The sequence below is a fragment of the Halichoerus grypus genome, chromosome 8 (assembly GCF_964656455.1).
Source record: "Halichoerus grypus chromosome 8, mHalGry1.hap1.1, whole genome shotgun sequence".
NCBI lineage: Eukaryota > Metazoa > Chordata > Mammalia > Carnivora > Phocidae > Halichoerus > Halichoerus grypus.
In genome coordinates, this window is record NC_135719.1 from 79,110,363 (window position 1) to 79,126,270 (window position 15,908).

Below are 15,908 nucleotides of genomic sequence, written 5' to 3' on the forward strand. Positions count from 1 at the left end.
GGAGCGGGCCGTGAAAGTGCCGGAGCTTGGGCGGAGTAGCGAAAGGAGGAAGGTTGGCGGCGTGTAACCAACCTGTAAAAAAACAAAAACAAAAAAAACCTGTAAAAAGTTGGAGTAAAGGTGTACCAGTAGGAAATGGATTGAAACGTTAAGGTTATCACCCAACCTTTCTCGCTGGAGTCACTTCTGGAACAGAACCCAAGCCTGGCTTCTCCAGGAACCTACCTGGGAGACTCCACCTTCCCACTCCCATCCCTCTTTATGAAATTACCTTTTTAATGAGTCTGGATCTACCACTACAAGGATATCTCATGTTTCACTTAATTTCTTGGCCCCTCCCAATCCTAAATACGTATGCATAAATGTTTTTTGATTGAGTTAACCAATTAAGTATAAGGATATTTTAATTACTTTGACGAGACGGCCATACCACCCTGAACGCACCCGATCTCGTCTGATCTCGGAAGCTAAGCAGGGTGGGGCCTGGTTAGTACTTGGATGGGAGACAGTTTTTAGACTAGTCACAACTTTGCCCCAACCAGGATACTGCTAATGGAGATTATTCTGACAAGTACTGGAAAAGCTCATGAGCAGCTCGGGCGTTTAAACATAGAGCCAATCCTACTCACCCTCCTGTTCATCCCTATTCCTCCATACTCAACTTGCATAGCTGATAAGACTACAAGTTCCCCCCCATACACCCAGATCCGAAAAGAGAGTCCTATGAAGTCTTTCCTCAGCTGAAGTGAATAAAGGGAAGAAACAATTACCGTTAATTATTATGGAAAACTTTTTGAGTGGTCCCAAACCCGAAAAATAATCTCTCGTAGGCTTTTCTGATACCTTAGGACACATCTTGTTAAGAGATGAACAAAATACATGGAGAAAAAAAGCACAGATGTTCAAAGACACAATTCAAATCTACGGCGGCTTCATGCTGAGTGTAGTTCCCAGGGAAGGAGCTGGGTGGTGCCACTTTCCCTTCTCCTAGGCGTACTACCTCCACCGGAGCTCGGGGCAAAACAGTGAAAGCTATTTTGCTTTTTTTTTTTTTTTAAGCGAAAATCCCCTTCAGATTTCTTAGGGAACTATTTACAGGCATACCTCGTTTTAGTGCGCTTGGCTTTATTACTCCTTGCAAGTATTGCGGTTTTTACAAATTGGAGGTGTGGCAATGTGTCAAGCAACTTTATCAGCGCCATTTTTCCAACAGCATTTGTTCACTTCGTGTCTGAGTCACCTTTTGGTAATTCTTCAATATTTCAAATTTTTCCATTATTATTATATTGGTTGTGGTGATCTGTGATCAGTGATGATAAGTTGCTGAAAGCGCAGATGATGGGTTAGCCTTTTTCTCACCAGGTGGGAAATTTTATTTCATAATTGGATGCCTCATGAAATCCATCCTTCCAAAAGCAACACTAATAAATTATGACATTTTGAAATTTTCAAAAATATGAGTTACTTGTTAACAAATGAGTAAGCCTCATTACAGAAATATTTTGGGTCAGTATACCAAGGGCTTTTCCCTTCTCAGCTACTTGTTAGGTGGAAACAGATCCTAGGAATATTAAATTATTTCTTTATGCTCCTTCTTGAATGCACGTTTGAGTTGGCTTCACCTCCTTTGGATTATATCTTTCTATGTCCAACTAGGCCATGTTGTTCCGAAAATATATTACATTTAAATATTTATGTCCATCTGTATTTTCTTTTGTAGACAGTGATGACAAGGTATGTATCTTTGGGTTTTTTTTAATTTTTTATTAATGGTTAGCATTTTTTAGCAGTATTTAATTAAGGTAAGTACTTTTTTCAGATATAATGCTATTGCACACTTAAAAGACTACAGTATTGTGTAAACATAACTTTTATATGCATTGGGAAACCAAAAAATTCACTTGAATCACTTTATTGTGATATTCTCATTGTTTCAGTGGTCTGGAACTGAACCCGCAATATTTCTGAGGTATACTTGTACTAATGTAGGTCTTTCATAAAACCAAAGTGGCATAACTTGAACTTGCAAAAAGTAGGGGATACCTGCAATTTTCAAGTCTACCAAAGTGCTCTACTAAATGGGTACCCAGACAGAGAGAAAATGTGTAGGATCCCCCCACTTAGGGAACTTTGTTCTTTCAACTTTGTTGGGTGTTTCAACTTGGGCAGGGTCAGAAGTCAAGGTGAATGACCCCTTGTTATGTAAAGAATAATGTAGGAGGATTTCCTTAATTATGTAAGTGTAGGATGAGTAGACTATTATTCTGGGATTAATGATGGATGATAGAATAAAACCTTAAAGAGATCATCTTTGTTTTGGATGTTACTGAAGTAATTTCCTCTAATTAAGCAAGTACAGATGGGAAGGACCCCACTGTCATAGGAAAAAGAACTACTGGGAGGTCCAGGGAGATGGTTCCTGCTCGTGGTCATGGTAAATATCTGATTGAGACAGACGGGCCATTTTAGCTCAGGTCTATTAAATGTAGAGGCTCCTCAACTGAAAATAATGCTGGAATGGCTGCCTTTTCCTGAAGAACCCTTCAGTTGAGGGTTCTACCTTACCCCCTCCCCAGAAACCAAAGGAGAACTCTGATGTCTACTAGTAACCTCCAAACCCAACCTTTGCAGACAGTGTCCCCACCAGCGTCCTTTTCCAATCTCGTGTGGTCTCTATGGGAGCCTAAACCACACGTGGGGTTTCCCCAGGTCATAGCTCAAACTGTAACTGCTTTACATCTGGGAGGCGACAAGGAATTGAAAAGACAACTCCAAGGACCATGGCCAGTTTAGCCAGAAGCCTCTCCACTGAGCCTAACATTGAAGGAAGTACAACCCACCCCAAATATACAATGATAAAGGACTTGCTGTTGTCTAGCACTTGTGGCTGCTACAGGAGCTGGAGACTTCCCCTGGGTTCTGATTGTTAGACAACTTTCCGCCGGGCAGCTTCTACTTAGATGCTGGTATCCCTCCGCCAGCTACGTCCCACAGACACCTAATGAACTAAGGAACCTCTGGATACAAAATGGGGATGGGTTTGTAGCTCTACAGGGGACAGGCCAGTCTGCAGCTCTTTCTGGTATTTCTGGCACACAAATGCAAATGTTCACTCTAGAGTGGAGCAGCAATCATTATTTGTACCTTGGTTACACTTACATTCCAAAACCTGTCCTTTTATGACTCTCTCCACCTTCCCCAAAGCTATATTTGGTGTCTATTTATTTTATTTTTTTATTATGTTCAATTAGCCAACATATAATACATCATTAGTTTTTGATGGAGTGTTCAATGATTCATTAGTTGCGTATAACACCCAGTGCTCATCACAACACGTGCCCTCCTTAATATCCCTCACCCAGTTACCGCATCCACCCACCCCCCTCCCTTCTGTAACCCTCAGTTTGTTTCCTGGAGTCCAGAGTCTCTCATGGTTTGTCTCCCTCTCTGATTTCTTCCCATTCAGTTTTCCCTCCGTTCCCGTATTGTCCTCCATGCTATTCCTTATGTTCCACATATGAGTGAAACCATATGATAATTGTCATTCTCTGATTGACTTATTTCACTTAGTATAATCCCCTCCAGTTCCATCCATGTTGATGCAAATGGTGGGTATTCATCCTTTCTGATGGCTGAGTAATATTCCGTTGTATATATGAACCACATCTTCTTTATCCATTCATCTGTTGAAGGGCATCTTGGCTCCTTCCACAGTTTGGCTATTGTGGACATTGCTGCTATGAACATTGGGGTGCATATGGCCCTTCCTTGGTGTCTATTTAAATGTAGTTTTATCTTTATAAAAATGTGAGAGAGAAGGAGAGGGGGATACAGTACTAAGGATCCTAAAGGGATGGATGAGTAGAATGGCTCATGTTTTTAGTAGTTTGGGCTCTTGGTGATGTTTTCATTTTAGGTTATATATAGGAATGTGTGGCTAGAGAAGCAAAAGGAGACGTAAATATTAACCAATAAGAAGCATGTTCTGTTGGACAGGAATGTGAGGCACTGACGAAAGGTGTGATGGAATAATCCCTGAATATGTCCTGTTAGAGATGCCTTTCAATGCTGGACTCACCTCCACCCATATACATGTGGGACAGAGCTAAGGAAGGACAGTGGCTCTCTAAGTGCTCTCACAATGAAAACTGCCTTATAATAAATTCCTCTGGGACTTGAATTCCAAGGAGCCATTACTTATTCTGCAAACGGACTCATCATCTACTACCTACAGTTCTGAGTATAGTACTTTAGGAGAAATCTAAGGCCAATAAATTGTTTCACCTTCAGTAACGTTACAGTCTGGTAGCGGTCAGAAGACACATACCCAGAAAGCAAGGTAGTAATTTGTGAGAAGGGCCATAAAAGAGGTAGGAAAAAACCCTACCAGCATGGAGGAGAGGAATACTTCTTCTGCTCTTCAGTTGTCTATTGCTACATAATGAATAACCCCCAAACAAAGTGATCTGTGTTTTTTTTGCCTTGTGTTTTTGCATGTTGGCTGGATGGTTCTTTCACTGGTCTCACCTGGGCTCATTTGTGAATACACAGTGGGTGACTGGAAATAACTGAATGGTCCAAGATGGCCTTACTCACATGTCTAGCAACAGTATGTGCTGGCTTGATGGGGCTTCTTTTTTTTTAAAGATTTTATTTATTTATTTGAGAGAGAGAGAGTGAGAGAGAGCATGAGCAGGGGGGAGAGGGAGAAGCAGCCTCCCTGCTGAGCCCAACACAGGGCTCCATCCCAGGACCCTGGAATCATGACCTGAGCCGAAAGCAGATGCTAAACCGATTGAGCCACCCAGACGTCCCAATGACAGGGCTTCTTTATAGCATGGTGTTACTTAAGGCAGTGGTCCAAGAGGGTGAAAGGAGAAGTTGTAAGACATCTTTAGGCCTAGGCTCCAGCATTAGCACAACTTCATTCCTACCACACTTTTTTTTTTTTTTTTTTTGATTACACAGTCCACTCATCTACACTACATAGACTCAGTAATATAGGTGGGCATGAGGTGACTGGGGCCATAATTCCCAAACTGTGCCAAGGTGCAAATTCTCAGGGATACCAATGGATATTTAAAAAAAAAAATTTTTTTTTAAGATTTTATAATTTGAGGGGGAAAGAGAGAGCATGTGGAGGAAGAAAGGGGGAGGGAGAAGCAGACTCTGGGGTGAGCACAGACATGGGGCTAGATCCCAGGTCCCCAGGATCCCAACCCCAGGATCCTGACCAGAGCCAAAACCAAGAGCTGGGTGCTCAACTGACTGAGCCACCCAGGCGCCCTGGGATGTTTTAAAATTTTAAGGAAAACACAACCACATTCAATATCTCTTGTATACTATGGAAACTACTGGCTCAAACTAATTCATAATATGAACATTAGTTTGTTGCAACAGTCCTTTTGATGACAAAATATTTTTGTGAAGCTGGGTTTTAGGAGGTCCCTCTGATGAAAAAGTAAGTACTGTGTGAAAATCAGCCCCGAAGAGGAAATGAGGGTAGCAGTGTTGGATTCCAAGGTTTGAGTTGTGCAGTGTCCAACGGGCACACACATCCCCTTAATCATTATTTGTGGTTATTAAGGTAAAAAAATATAAACAAGTATTTGTTTATATATTTTTTCCTTCAACTTGTGTGTATTATTTTTTTCTAAGTGGTTGCTAAGTTGTTAGGAATGAGGTACTTAAAAAGTATATGTGTTAGGTATTTATTTTGACCTACAGGTGCTGTAAAAAATTGCTGAGATACTAAGTGCACTATAAACAGAGAAACTGGGAATGTCTGGACTGGGATGTTGAAAGCAGATCAGGATGGTCATAAAGGAATAGAGTGTGGGGAGTTGGCTTGAGATGGCTTAAAGAGAAATACCAGACATTTCATATATTCAACCATTAAGTATCTACTGTACAACAATATTCACAGTGCAGCAGATATACACACTCAAAATGCCTGAGTCTATACCCTTTACAGGTCAAAAACCTGTGAGGAAAGCAGTAAGGGACGTAAACCAACCAAGTTAGGGGCAGGTTGGGATTCAAGGTAGGGTTTGATGCGACCCGGAACCTGGGCCCTCTTGTTGGATAGACCACAAGATAAAGATTGGTCTGAGGAGGCCTGCTGAATCTCACAGGGTAAACTTCTCTCCGGGCCATTGGTGAATCCAATGAGATTGGGGGTCTAAGTGATTATACTGGGGGTTGGTTGCTGAACTTGAATTCAGAATAAAGTATGTTGTGAAGTTCTAAACATTATGTCACCCTGGCCAAGGAGCAGTCTGGTAAACTCTCCTTGCCTGTCACATAACAGTACATTTCTTTGGTGCCCAAAATGTTTATTTATATTTGTATACTGCAGACTCTTCCCCACATGACACTGAAGAAATGCTACAGAAGATTGAGCCTTATCCCCGATTGCCTTTTTGTAGATTTATTGCAGACCATCTTTTGGTTTACATACACTTACTTTAGACAGAGTCCATAAAATTGATTAAGTTTGCACTTTCTTAAATATGATCATGTTATAATCTTGTCTTTTCTGTAAATTGGAATGGATTTGGGGCATTTAAAGAACACTTTCAGCAATCAAATATAGATAAATATTTCCTTGGGCTGATTTTTACTTATGACTGATCTTATCCATCATTTAAAATCATGCTGTCAGTGTACAGATTGTCTGCGTTTCCCCCTTCCATCCCTACCGCATCCCCACCTCATCCCCATCCTTTCTTTGTTTGTTTTAAGGATCCAGGAATTCTTTCCCTGAGACTCCTTCTTCTCCCCATATGGGCCTGCGTTTAGATCTGATGTTCTCCCAAATTTTGTAACCTCCAGGTCAACACTGTTTCTAGGGTTGACCGTTTCTTTTGTCCGGGAAGCAACTCGGAAGGTAAAAACCTGAAATGAAATCAATCCTGTCAAGAAAGCACACCTGGAATCATGAGGCCACTAGGAAAGTGGGGCTTATGCAGGTCTACCCCTGCACAGAACATGACCTTTAAATATAGTTCACTGCCAAACTGCAGTATTCTGCTTCTTATAGCCCCAGATGGCAAGCTGAAAATTCAACAGAAATTAGACTCTTTAACCAATCATAATTTTTCAAAACCACTTATGTAAGCCTTCTTGGAATTCCTTTTTTTGCCTTTATTTTATTTTATTTTTTTACGATTTTATTTATTTATTTGACAGAGAAAGACACAGCGAGAGAGGGAACACAAGCAGGGGGAGCGGGAGAGGGAGAAGCAGGCTTCCCGCGGAGCAGGGAGCCCGATGCGGGGCTCGATCCCAAGACTCTGGGACCACGCACGACCCGAGCCGAAGGCAGATGCTTAACGACTGAGCCACCCAGGCACCCTCCTTTTTTTGCCTTTAGATACCCCGTGCTTTTACCCATCAGCAGAGCACTATTTGGATTTTCTCCCAATCTGTGTCTCCCAAATTGCAATTCCTAAGACCCCAAATAAATTTGGGGGGTGTTGGCATAGTCCAATCAAACTTTTTAAAAAAGATTTTATTTATTTATTTGAGACAGAGAGAGAGAGTGTGTGTGTACAAGGAGCAGGGAGGGGTAGAAGGAAAGGGAGAAGAAGACTCCCCACCGAGCAAGGAGCCTGATGTGGGGCCTGGCTTGATCCCAGGACCTTGAGATCATGACCTGAGCCAAAGGCAGATGCTTAACCGAGTGAGCCACCCAGGCGCCCCTCAACAAAACTTTATTAACAAAATCAAGCAGTGGCTGGATGTGGCCGGTGGGCTTCAGTTTGCCAATCCCTGGTCTGGAGGATGAACTAAAGGATACAGAGGTTGGGAGATGGGGGCGGGATGAAGTTGTTTCAGAATGTGATGGTGAAGTTCTCACAAAGGAAATTGGCAGAAGGTGGGAGTAGTTTTCATGACCTTGAATTTCAACTGATACAGGTTCTGGCAATCCTCTTCCTGCCTCAACTATTCTTGGATTATCAAGAGTAGAGCACAGCTGGGGACACACCAAGTTTGTCCACAGGCATGAAAGGGCAGGACTCAGAAAGAAGTATCTGGGGTCTGATGGAAGAAGGGCTCATTATCCATGGATCTATAAGAGGGATGGAATATTATTCAAGAGAGGAGAAGTGGATCAGAGGCCAGGAACAAGGAGCAAATAACTGAGCATCAGAGCTAGGGTGGCCATTAGGAGGCAAAACCAACAAAAGTGTGCCAGAAGCAGAGGGCTGTGGGGCAACTGGAGACTCATGGCCCAGGCGCTGAGCACCCGATGAGGCTACTCTTTAGGTGGCTATGGTACAGTTTGCCAGGGTTGGGGGGTAGGTAGGATAATTGCTATGGTTCTAAGAGTTTACAAATTTAGGATCCATACTTTATGTTACAGAGGAACGGGATCATCATTGGAAAATATATTTACAAAAGGAGCATTCTAGATAAAGAAGACTTTGAAGATTTCAGTTGTTCAACATAAGCCAATGATACCATGTGGCTCCTAATGTGATCTTTGTTCATTCCATGTGTGGTGCTGAGATAGTGTTGAAATTATGGGAGGTCCGAATTACTTTGTAGCCTGCATGGTTCAAGGCATATGTGGAGATTTTTAGTTTTTGGTTCTGGGTGCCACATCCTAAAGGATAAACCTGTATAAGAATATGTCAAGAGAAGGGTAGCCAGGAAGGTGGAGAATATGTCTGTGATGTGCTATACGTTTGGTCGCCATGTAATTTATTGTCAGAACTGGGACGTGTTGGGAGAATGAAAGAGAGCGCTTAAGAAAAATTATCCCAAACTTGGAAACAAAGCAAGAGAATGATTGAATATCCTTTTCACATCATACGGGGATGTTACCCAAAGAAATGTTTTGTTTGCCTTGCGGCTTCATTGCAAATTTTGTTTGCTATTACATGGTTCAGAAGTGGGCCTGCAGTATCTCACCTCCCCTCTCTGACTCTACCATGGATTCGAATAAGGTACTTACATAGTCCGTTGTGCCCCGTTATCTCCCCAGTGCTCCCAGGCAGAGTCTGCGGAGTCCTCTTGTAATCTGAACTTCCCAGTTTGAGGTTCTGCTTTATTGGAGCATCCTCTGTGGCCAGCTGTTGTTCTTAGGACCTCACTTCTGTTTGCGGCCTGAGTGAGCACTCAGTTTCTCTTGAAAATGGAAAGTTGGCTTTCTGAGGCATAGGCTGCTGGGCAGCCTTCTGGAAATCCTGCTGGTTTTATGTGTGAGAATTATGGGCCCTCATCCTGCAAATTCCTGTCTGGAAAATGATTACCTGGAATGATTTAAAATTTAATTGGTCAACTTGGGGCTCTTTCGAGATTCCTAATTTAGTTTATCCGTGCAATCAATTAGAGAAAGGATATAAGGCAACAACAACCCGAATAGGAAGCTTATTCTAATTAGTATTTCAAGGCCTCAAAATGTGTTAATGACTCAAAAATTGCTTCTTTCCATGATACCAACTCTAAACTAAGGCAAATTCTGAATTGTCTCAGAGACCTACTAAACTAGAAGAATCCTCTGCGGCTCCGTCCCGCCCTCCATCAGCTCCACCCCTGCTTATCTATCCACCATCCATCTCCCTTGCTGGCTGAACTTCCTTTCTATAATGATTATCTGGAGGCTCCTCAAGAGGTACACCCTTTTTTTTTTTTTTTTTTTTAAGATTTTACTTATTTGGGCGCCTGGGTGGCTCAGTCGTTGGGCGTCTGCCTTCGGCTCAGGTCATGATCCCAGGGTCCTGGGATCGAGCCCCACATCAGGCTCCCCGCTCAACGGGGAGACTGCTTCTCCCTCTCCCACTCCCCCTGCTCGTGTTCCCTTTCTTGCTGTGTCTCCCTCTGTCAAATAAATAAAATCTTAAAAAAAAAAAAAGATTTTACTTATTTATTTGTCAGAGAGAGAGAGAGAGCATAAGCAGAAGGAGCAGCAGGCTCCCTGCTGAGCTGGGTGCCCAAGGCAAGACTTGATCCCAGGATCATGACCTGAGGACCTGAGCCAAAGGCAGACGCTTAACCAACTGAGCCACAGAGGTGTTCCACGATGTACAGGTGGGCCACGATGTACCCCTTTTCAAGTTAAGCCAGGAGATGACATTTTAGGGCCCCAGGTCTCTCATTCTCCTTGGACTAAAGCTGAACTCTGAGCTATTACCAAGCAGTTCCCCAACCCTAAAGAAAACCCTGTTGGGTTTGCTAGAGAATTCTTGATTGTAGTCCAAATTTACAAGCCAGGATTCTCTTTCTCTTATCAGCTCTTTCACATGTTAGTAGGCGAAAAACTTGCCAGAGAATGGATGCAAAAGGGGGATTGAACGAGTCTTTATTGGACTTCCCCACAAAAAGGCCTGGGGCATGAAAGAAGCCTCAAAATTAACTAAAAGACTCCACAAAAAGATTCCTAATGGTTTCCCCCATACTACTGACTGGAAAAAAAATTCAAATATGTGTCCAAAGATCTGATGAATGGGATCTTTATTATTTTGAAAGATTTGAGAAAAATTTTGAACAACTATGTGGCATTGAAAAAGTTGACCATCATACTGTTAAATTCTGCTTTTACTGAAGGTTCGTAAGAGGAACTTGCAAATCAAATTTAAAAAAACTGCAATTTAACTGGGCTGTTATGCAACCAACCCCATGATCCAGTTAATTACTGTTGGGAAGCTCTGGCAGGCTATTCAAAACATTACAAAAAGGAAACCCACACAAGCCCTAAATACTCAAATATAAGCAACCCAGGTTATGAGCCTGCAATTAACAGCAATTGACTAAACCTTCTTACCAAAACCCTCCAGGCAAATCACCCCTAAGGGATTGCCACTACTGCAGAAAGCCTAGGCATTGGAAGAACTGTCTCAAACTTGAGAGGCTATGACAAGATGATTCGTCCTCAAATTTCACTGCAACTTTCCCAGGAAGACAAGCCAAATTTCAACATTAGGGCTGCTCTGGGGCCCCACAGGTTTTGGTTTGTTTATTCTCCCACTCTCCAGATCAGTCCTTTGGAGGAGATAGATTTCACTGTGGGAGATGAGGTGACCAGAGCTTGTAGACACTGGACAACACTGTCTGTCCTTAACCCCACCCGCCTCCCTTACACTCTTCCCCAGAGTACTGGAACTACTCAAATAGTGAGAGTTTTTAATATACCTATAACTGTTTTAAAATCATTACCAGTCCCTTTTCAGATGGGACTCATCCAAGGGACTCACCAATTCCTTTTAGTCCCTTAGCAGCTGTTCATCCTTTAAGATGAGATTTCCTTGAGGCCCATGAGGCACATATATTTTTTCCCAAAGGAGGGAAATATTTTTACATTTGAACCTGATGAAAAAACCTCAAGAAGATATCTTGGTTACTGTCCCTGTGTTCTTTATCCTTTTTTTTTTTTTTTTTAAAGATTCTTTTTATTTTTAAGTAATCTCTACACCCAGTGTGGGGCTCGAACTTAAAACCCTGAGATCAAGAGTCACATGCTCTACCTCCCCCGACTGAGCCAGCCAGGCGCCCCCGTCCCTGTGCTCTTTAATAACATAGCTCATGTACCTAACAGGCTCCCAGATTCTATCCCTGAGGAACTTTGAGCAAAAAAAATGCCACCGACCAAGGCCACATCCACTCTGCACCACCTACAAAAATCCTAGTGGATGAAAGATAGCCTCTGCCAAATATTTACCAATATCCATTAAATACAGAGGCTATTCAAAGAATCAAGCCCATAATTAAGGAATATATTAAACAATGCCAAAAAAAAAAAAAACCCCAAAAAACAAACAAAAAAACAAGGCCTAATTGTTCTATATACAAGCCCTTGGAATACCCCCATCCTTCCTGTACAAAAACCCCATGGAAGAGGATGGAGGTTTGTTCAGGACTTAAGAGTTATCAAAAATATAGTTATTCCCTAGCACCCAGTTGTGCCAAATCCTCACACCCTACTTTCAGCCATATCTCCAGAAAGTACAACCTTCACTGTAATAGACCTTTGTAGTGACCCTGAAAGCCAATACCTGTTTGCCTTTATGTGGGAAAATCAACAATTTAGGGGCGCCTGGGTGGCTCAGTCAGTGCTGGGATTGAGCCCTTCATTTGGGATGGAGCCCTGCATCGCATTTCATTGTGGTCCCTGCTCTGCGGGGAGCCTGCTTCTCCCTCTCCCTCTGCCTGCCGCTCCCCCTGCTTGTGTGAGCACTCGCGTTCGCTCTCTCTCTGTGTCAAATAAATAAATAAAATCTAAGTACAGCTCTATTATAAAAAAAAAAATCAACAATTTAGCTGGACTGTTATGCCTCAGGGCTATACCAAAATCCCCACCTATTTTTCTCAAATTCTGAAGCCTGATATTGCTGATGTCACTTTTTTTTTTTTTTCTGAATTCTCCCTTTTGGCAATATATGGATGATTTCCTCCTCTGTTCCCCCTCAAAGGAAGCATCCTTGGAGGATAGTCTCCATCTCCTCTGAGAATTAGCAAAAGAGAGACATAAAGTATTAAAAGAAAAGCTCCAATTTGCAAACCTCAAGTTAAATACTTGGGCATCTAATTACTGATCATGGCCTCGTTCTAGATCCAGACAGGAGTCAGGGCATTTTTAACCTTTCCTTGCCCCAATACAAAAAGACAGCTCAGAGGATTTCAGGGACTGGATTCTAAATTTTGTTTTTTTTTCCCCATAGCCCAGTGGTTATACTTTCTTCTAATAGCTAATCAGACCAAATCTCTCATCTGGTCAAAAGAGACCCAAGAAGCCTTATCAAAGACAGCCTTCGTGACTTACTTGCATTGGGTCACCTAAACTACAAGTTGCCTTTTTTCCTTTTTGTCCACAAAAGAAAGGGAAATGCCTTAGGGGCACTTACTCAATGCCATGGGGATCAACACAGGTCCATAGGATATTAGAGCCAACAATTAGATCCAATAGCTAGGGGCTTCCCTCCTTGAGTAAGGGCAACTGCCGCTCCTGCCTAGCCAACTTGCTACAACGCAGAACAGGAACAGTGATAGGCTCTCTCCACTTACCATCTATGTGCCCCGCTCACCAGAAGCTTTGCTTTACTCTCCCCACACTCAGCTCTTATCTACTGGCAGGCTAACCTCCTACAAAATTCTTTCTCGCTCCGCCCCCCCCATATGACCATTGCTTCCTGTAGCCCTTTACACCCTGCCACTCTTCCTTTGCCAAGTGATGAAAACCATTTAACGCTGACTGACCAACTTTTAACCCCTTGAATTGATAAACAGGAAATGCCTCTCAAGAATGCTGAATCAGGGGCACCTGCGTGGCTCACTCGGTGAAGTGTGTGATTCTTGATTTCAGCTCAGGGCGTGATCTCAGGGTCGTGAGACTGAGCCCCGAATGGGCTCCACACTCAGCGCTGAGTCTGCTTGTTCCTCTCCCTCTGCTCCTCCCTCACTCACTCTCTCTCTCCCTCCCTCTCAAATAAATAAATAAATAAAATCTTTAAAAAGAAAAAAAAAAGAATGCTGAATTAATCTGGTTTACTGACAGATCCTACTTGAAGGATGAAACCAGTCACTACTGAGCCAATGATGCTATAATATCCTTAACTGAAACCATTGAGGCTAAACCCATACCAGAGGCCACTTCTGCTCGGCAGGCAGAACTCTCTGGCACTAACTACAGCCTATTTTCTAGGTAAAGATAAGGCTGCTAACATCTATACCAGTAGGAGATGGCCTCTGGTGTTACTCATGGTTTTGGTATGCTCTGGAAATAAAGGAGGGTTCTTGACTTCTGAACAGAAAATAAAAAATTGTTCTTATGTATTAGATCTTCTAAATGCTATCCAACTGCCCAAATCTTTGGTGGTCATTAAAATTCCAGGACACTCTATGGCAAACATGGAGAAAAGCAAAGGAAATCATTTGGCTGATGCAGCTACTAACTCAGCTGCTTTAAGTCAGTCCCTACCTTATTACTTACCACCTGCAACTTCCATGTCTCCTGAATTTGCTATCAAAAAGATAAAATAACAGAAGCCCCACAGTTAACTGGCAAACTAGAAAGAAATAGGCAGAACAAGGTTGTAAATTTGACCCCAGATGAAATCTATGGATAGGTCCTAACAATCAGCTCATTCTCCCTGATTGCCTACAGAGATAGGTCCTGTAATATATACATGATTGGACACATTAGAAAACTGATTAGGTGGTCTCATGGGGTAAACAATACTATTGGAAGTCATCACCAAAAATTATCAGGGGTGCCTGCGTGGCTCAGTAGGTTAAGCATCCCTTCGGCTCAGGTCATGATCCCAGGGTCCTGGGATTGAGCCACACGTCCGGCTCTCTGCTCAGCGGGGAGCCTGCTTCTCCCTCTCTCTCTGCCTGCCACACACTCTCTCTCTCTGTGTCAAATAAATAAATCAATAAATAAAATCTTTAAAAAAATTACCTCACAGGTATACCTGAGTTGTCAGATTTGCCCAAAGCATAACCCAGAAAGCTTATTCATACTTATATGGGATATTTTCCTTTGCCTTCTGGACCTTTCATGGTATAGCAAATGGACTTCAGCCAGTTGCCTCCCTCCCAAGGATATAAGTAATGATTTGTATGTTTTCTCACCAGGCTGAGTGATTTCCATGTTGGAGAGCCACCACTACAGCCGTAAGCTACACATTGTTAGAAAAGACTATTCCTGCCTGGGGAGTCCCCTCTGAACTTCATAGTGATTGGGGATCTCATTTTACTGGCCTAACCCACTGATAAAGTCACCCTCCATCCCTGTTCTAAATTTCATCAAGAATTACCTGCCACTTATACTTGGCTCGTAAAAACACGTGGGAGCCCAACTGGTTTTCCAATAGACATTTCCGGCTGTAAGACCCTCCTTTGCAAAAGAGTCAACTAAGCTTTGATATCAAAAGAAGCAGTTATCTGGCTGCTTGAACAAAACAGACCCCTGGTTTTCTCCTGTCTTACCCTCCATACCTACAGATGAGTCTGTAAATAATCAGACTTGAAAAGAAATATTTTGCGCTCCCACAGGATATATTTTTGTCCATGCCTACAAGGGGCAACCTTGGACATCTGACTGCCTAGATGATGTAGTCTTTGAATGTTGGTGAGGTCTGGAGCCAATGGCCAGGAAAGAATTCTTGAGATGTCTTTGGTGCAAAAAAAGGTGATTTTATGAAAGCACGGGGACAGGATCCATGGGCAGAAAGATCTACTGCCCCGGGGTTCTGAGGAGTGGCTGATTATATATTTGGCAGTTGGGGGAGGTAAGGAAAAAGGGAGGTGTCCAAAAGGACTTTGATCTGCTAAAGAAGACTCTCAGGATGCTACAGGCCTGGCTACTGTCAAGCTAGGGTTGTTTTTCCTTCTAGTAAGGCATCAACCTTAAGACAGTTGGGAGCTTCCTGGAGGAACGTCATACTCTGCCCTTCTCAGGTCCTTGTCAGTGGGCTGCAGGTCACGAAGACATTTAGTTTACTTTCCCTTCTGCCTCAGCTTCCTACATCACTCAAGGAAGGGAGGGTGATGTTAGGGCTCCAGGAAATTGAGTCTATGGGTGTCTGGGAGTTAGGCTATTGATAAGAATGCTTTTATCTTGTAAATCACTAAGACATTGGTAAACTGATGGAGACTCCTGTCTTGCAGGACTGTATTCTCTATTAGTTAGCCATTTGTTTTTCCCTTTCCTTAGTTTTAGGGCAGCCAGGAGTGCCTGAGGAACATCACACAGACATCACACAGATCCCACCTGGGGGCGGGGGGTGTGCATTGTGGGGTGTCAGCATGTGCTTTGTCCTCAGCTTGCCTTCTGCTCCCTCATCATAGATAGAGAATGACAGGACAGTGTCTCCTAGAATATGCAGTTTCTCCCTTCACTGTATTTCAATTGGTCACAGGGATCTCTCCTGCCCTAAAGACACCATAGAAACAAGAGAGCT

General features: G+C 42.8%; 1 long non-coding RNA gene across 1 annotated transcript; it reads right to left on the reverse strand.

The window, feature by feature from the left end:
- Positions 1–7,542: 7,542 nt before the first annotated feature.
- On the reverse strand, positions 7,543–13,052 carry LOC118551882 (uncharacterized). The gene is made up of 3 exons (XR_004925292.2): positions 13,009–13,052; positions 8,963–9,260; positions 7,543–8,074 (listed from the first exon to the last, which is right to left on the reverse strand). It is a non-coding gene; the product is annotated as an uncharacterized LOC118551882 (long non-coding RNA).
- Between the last annotated feature and the right edge of the window lie 2,856 nt (positions 13,053–15,908).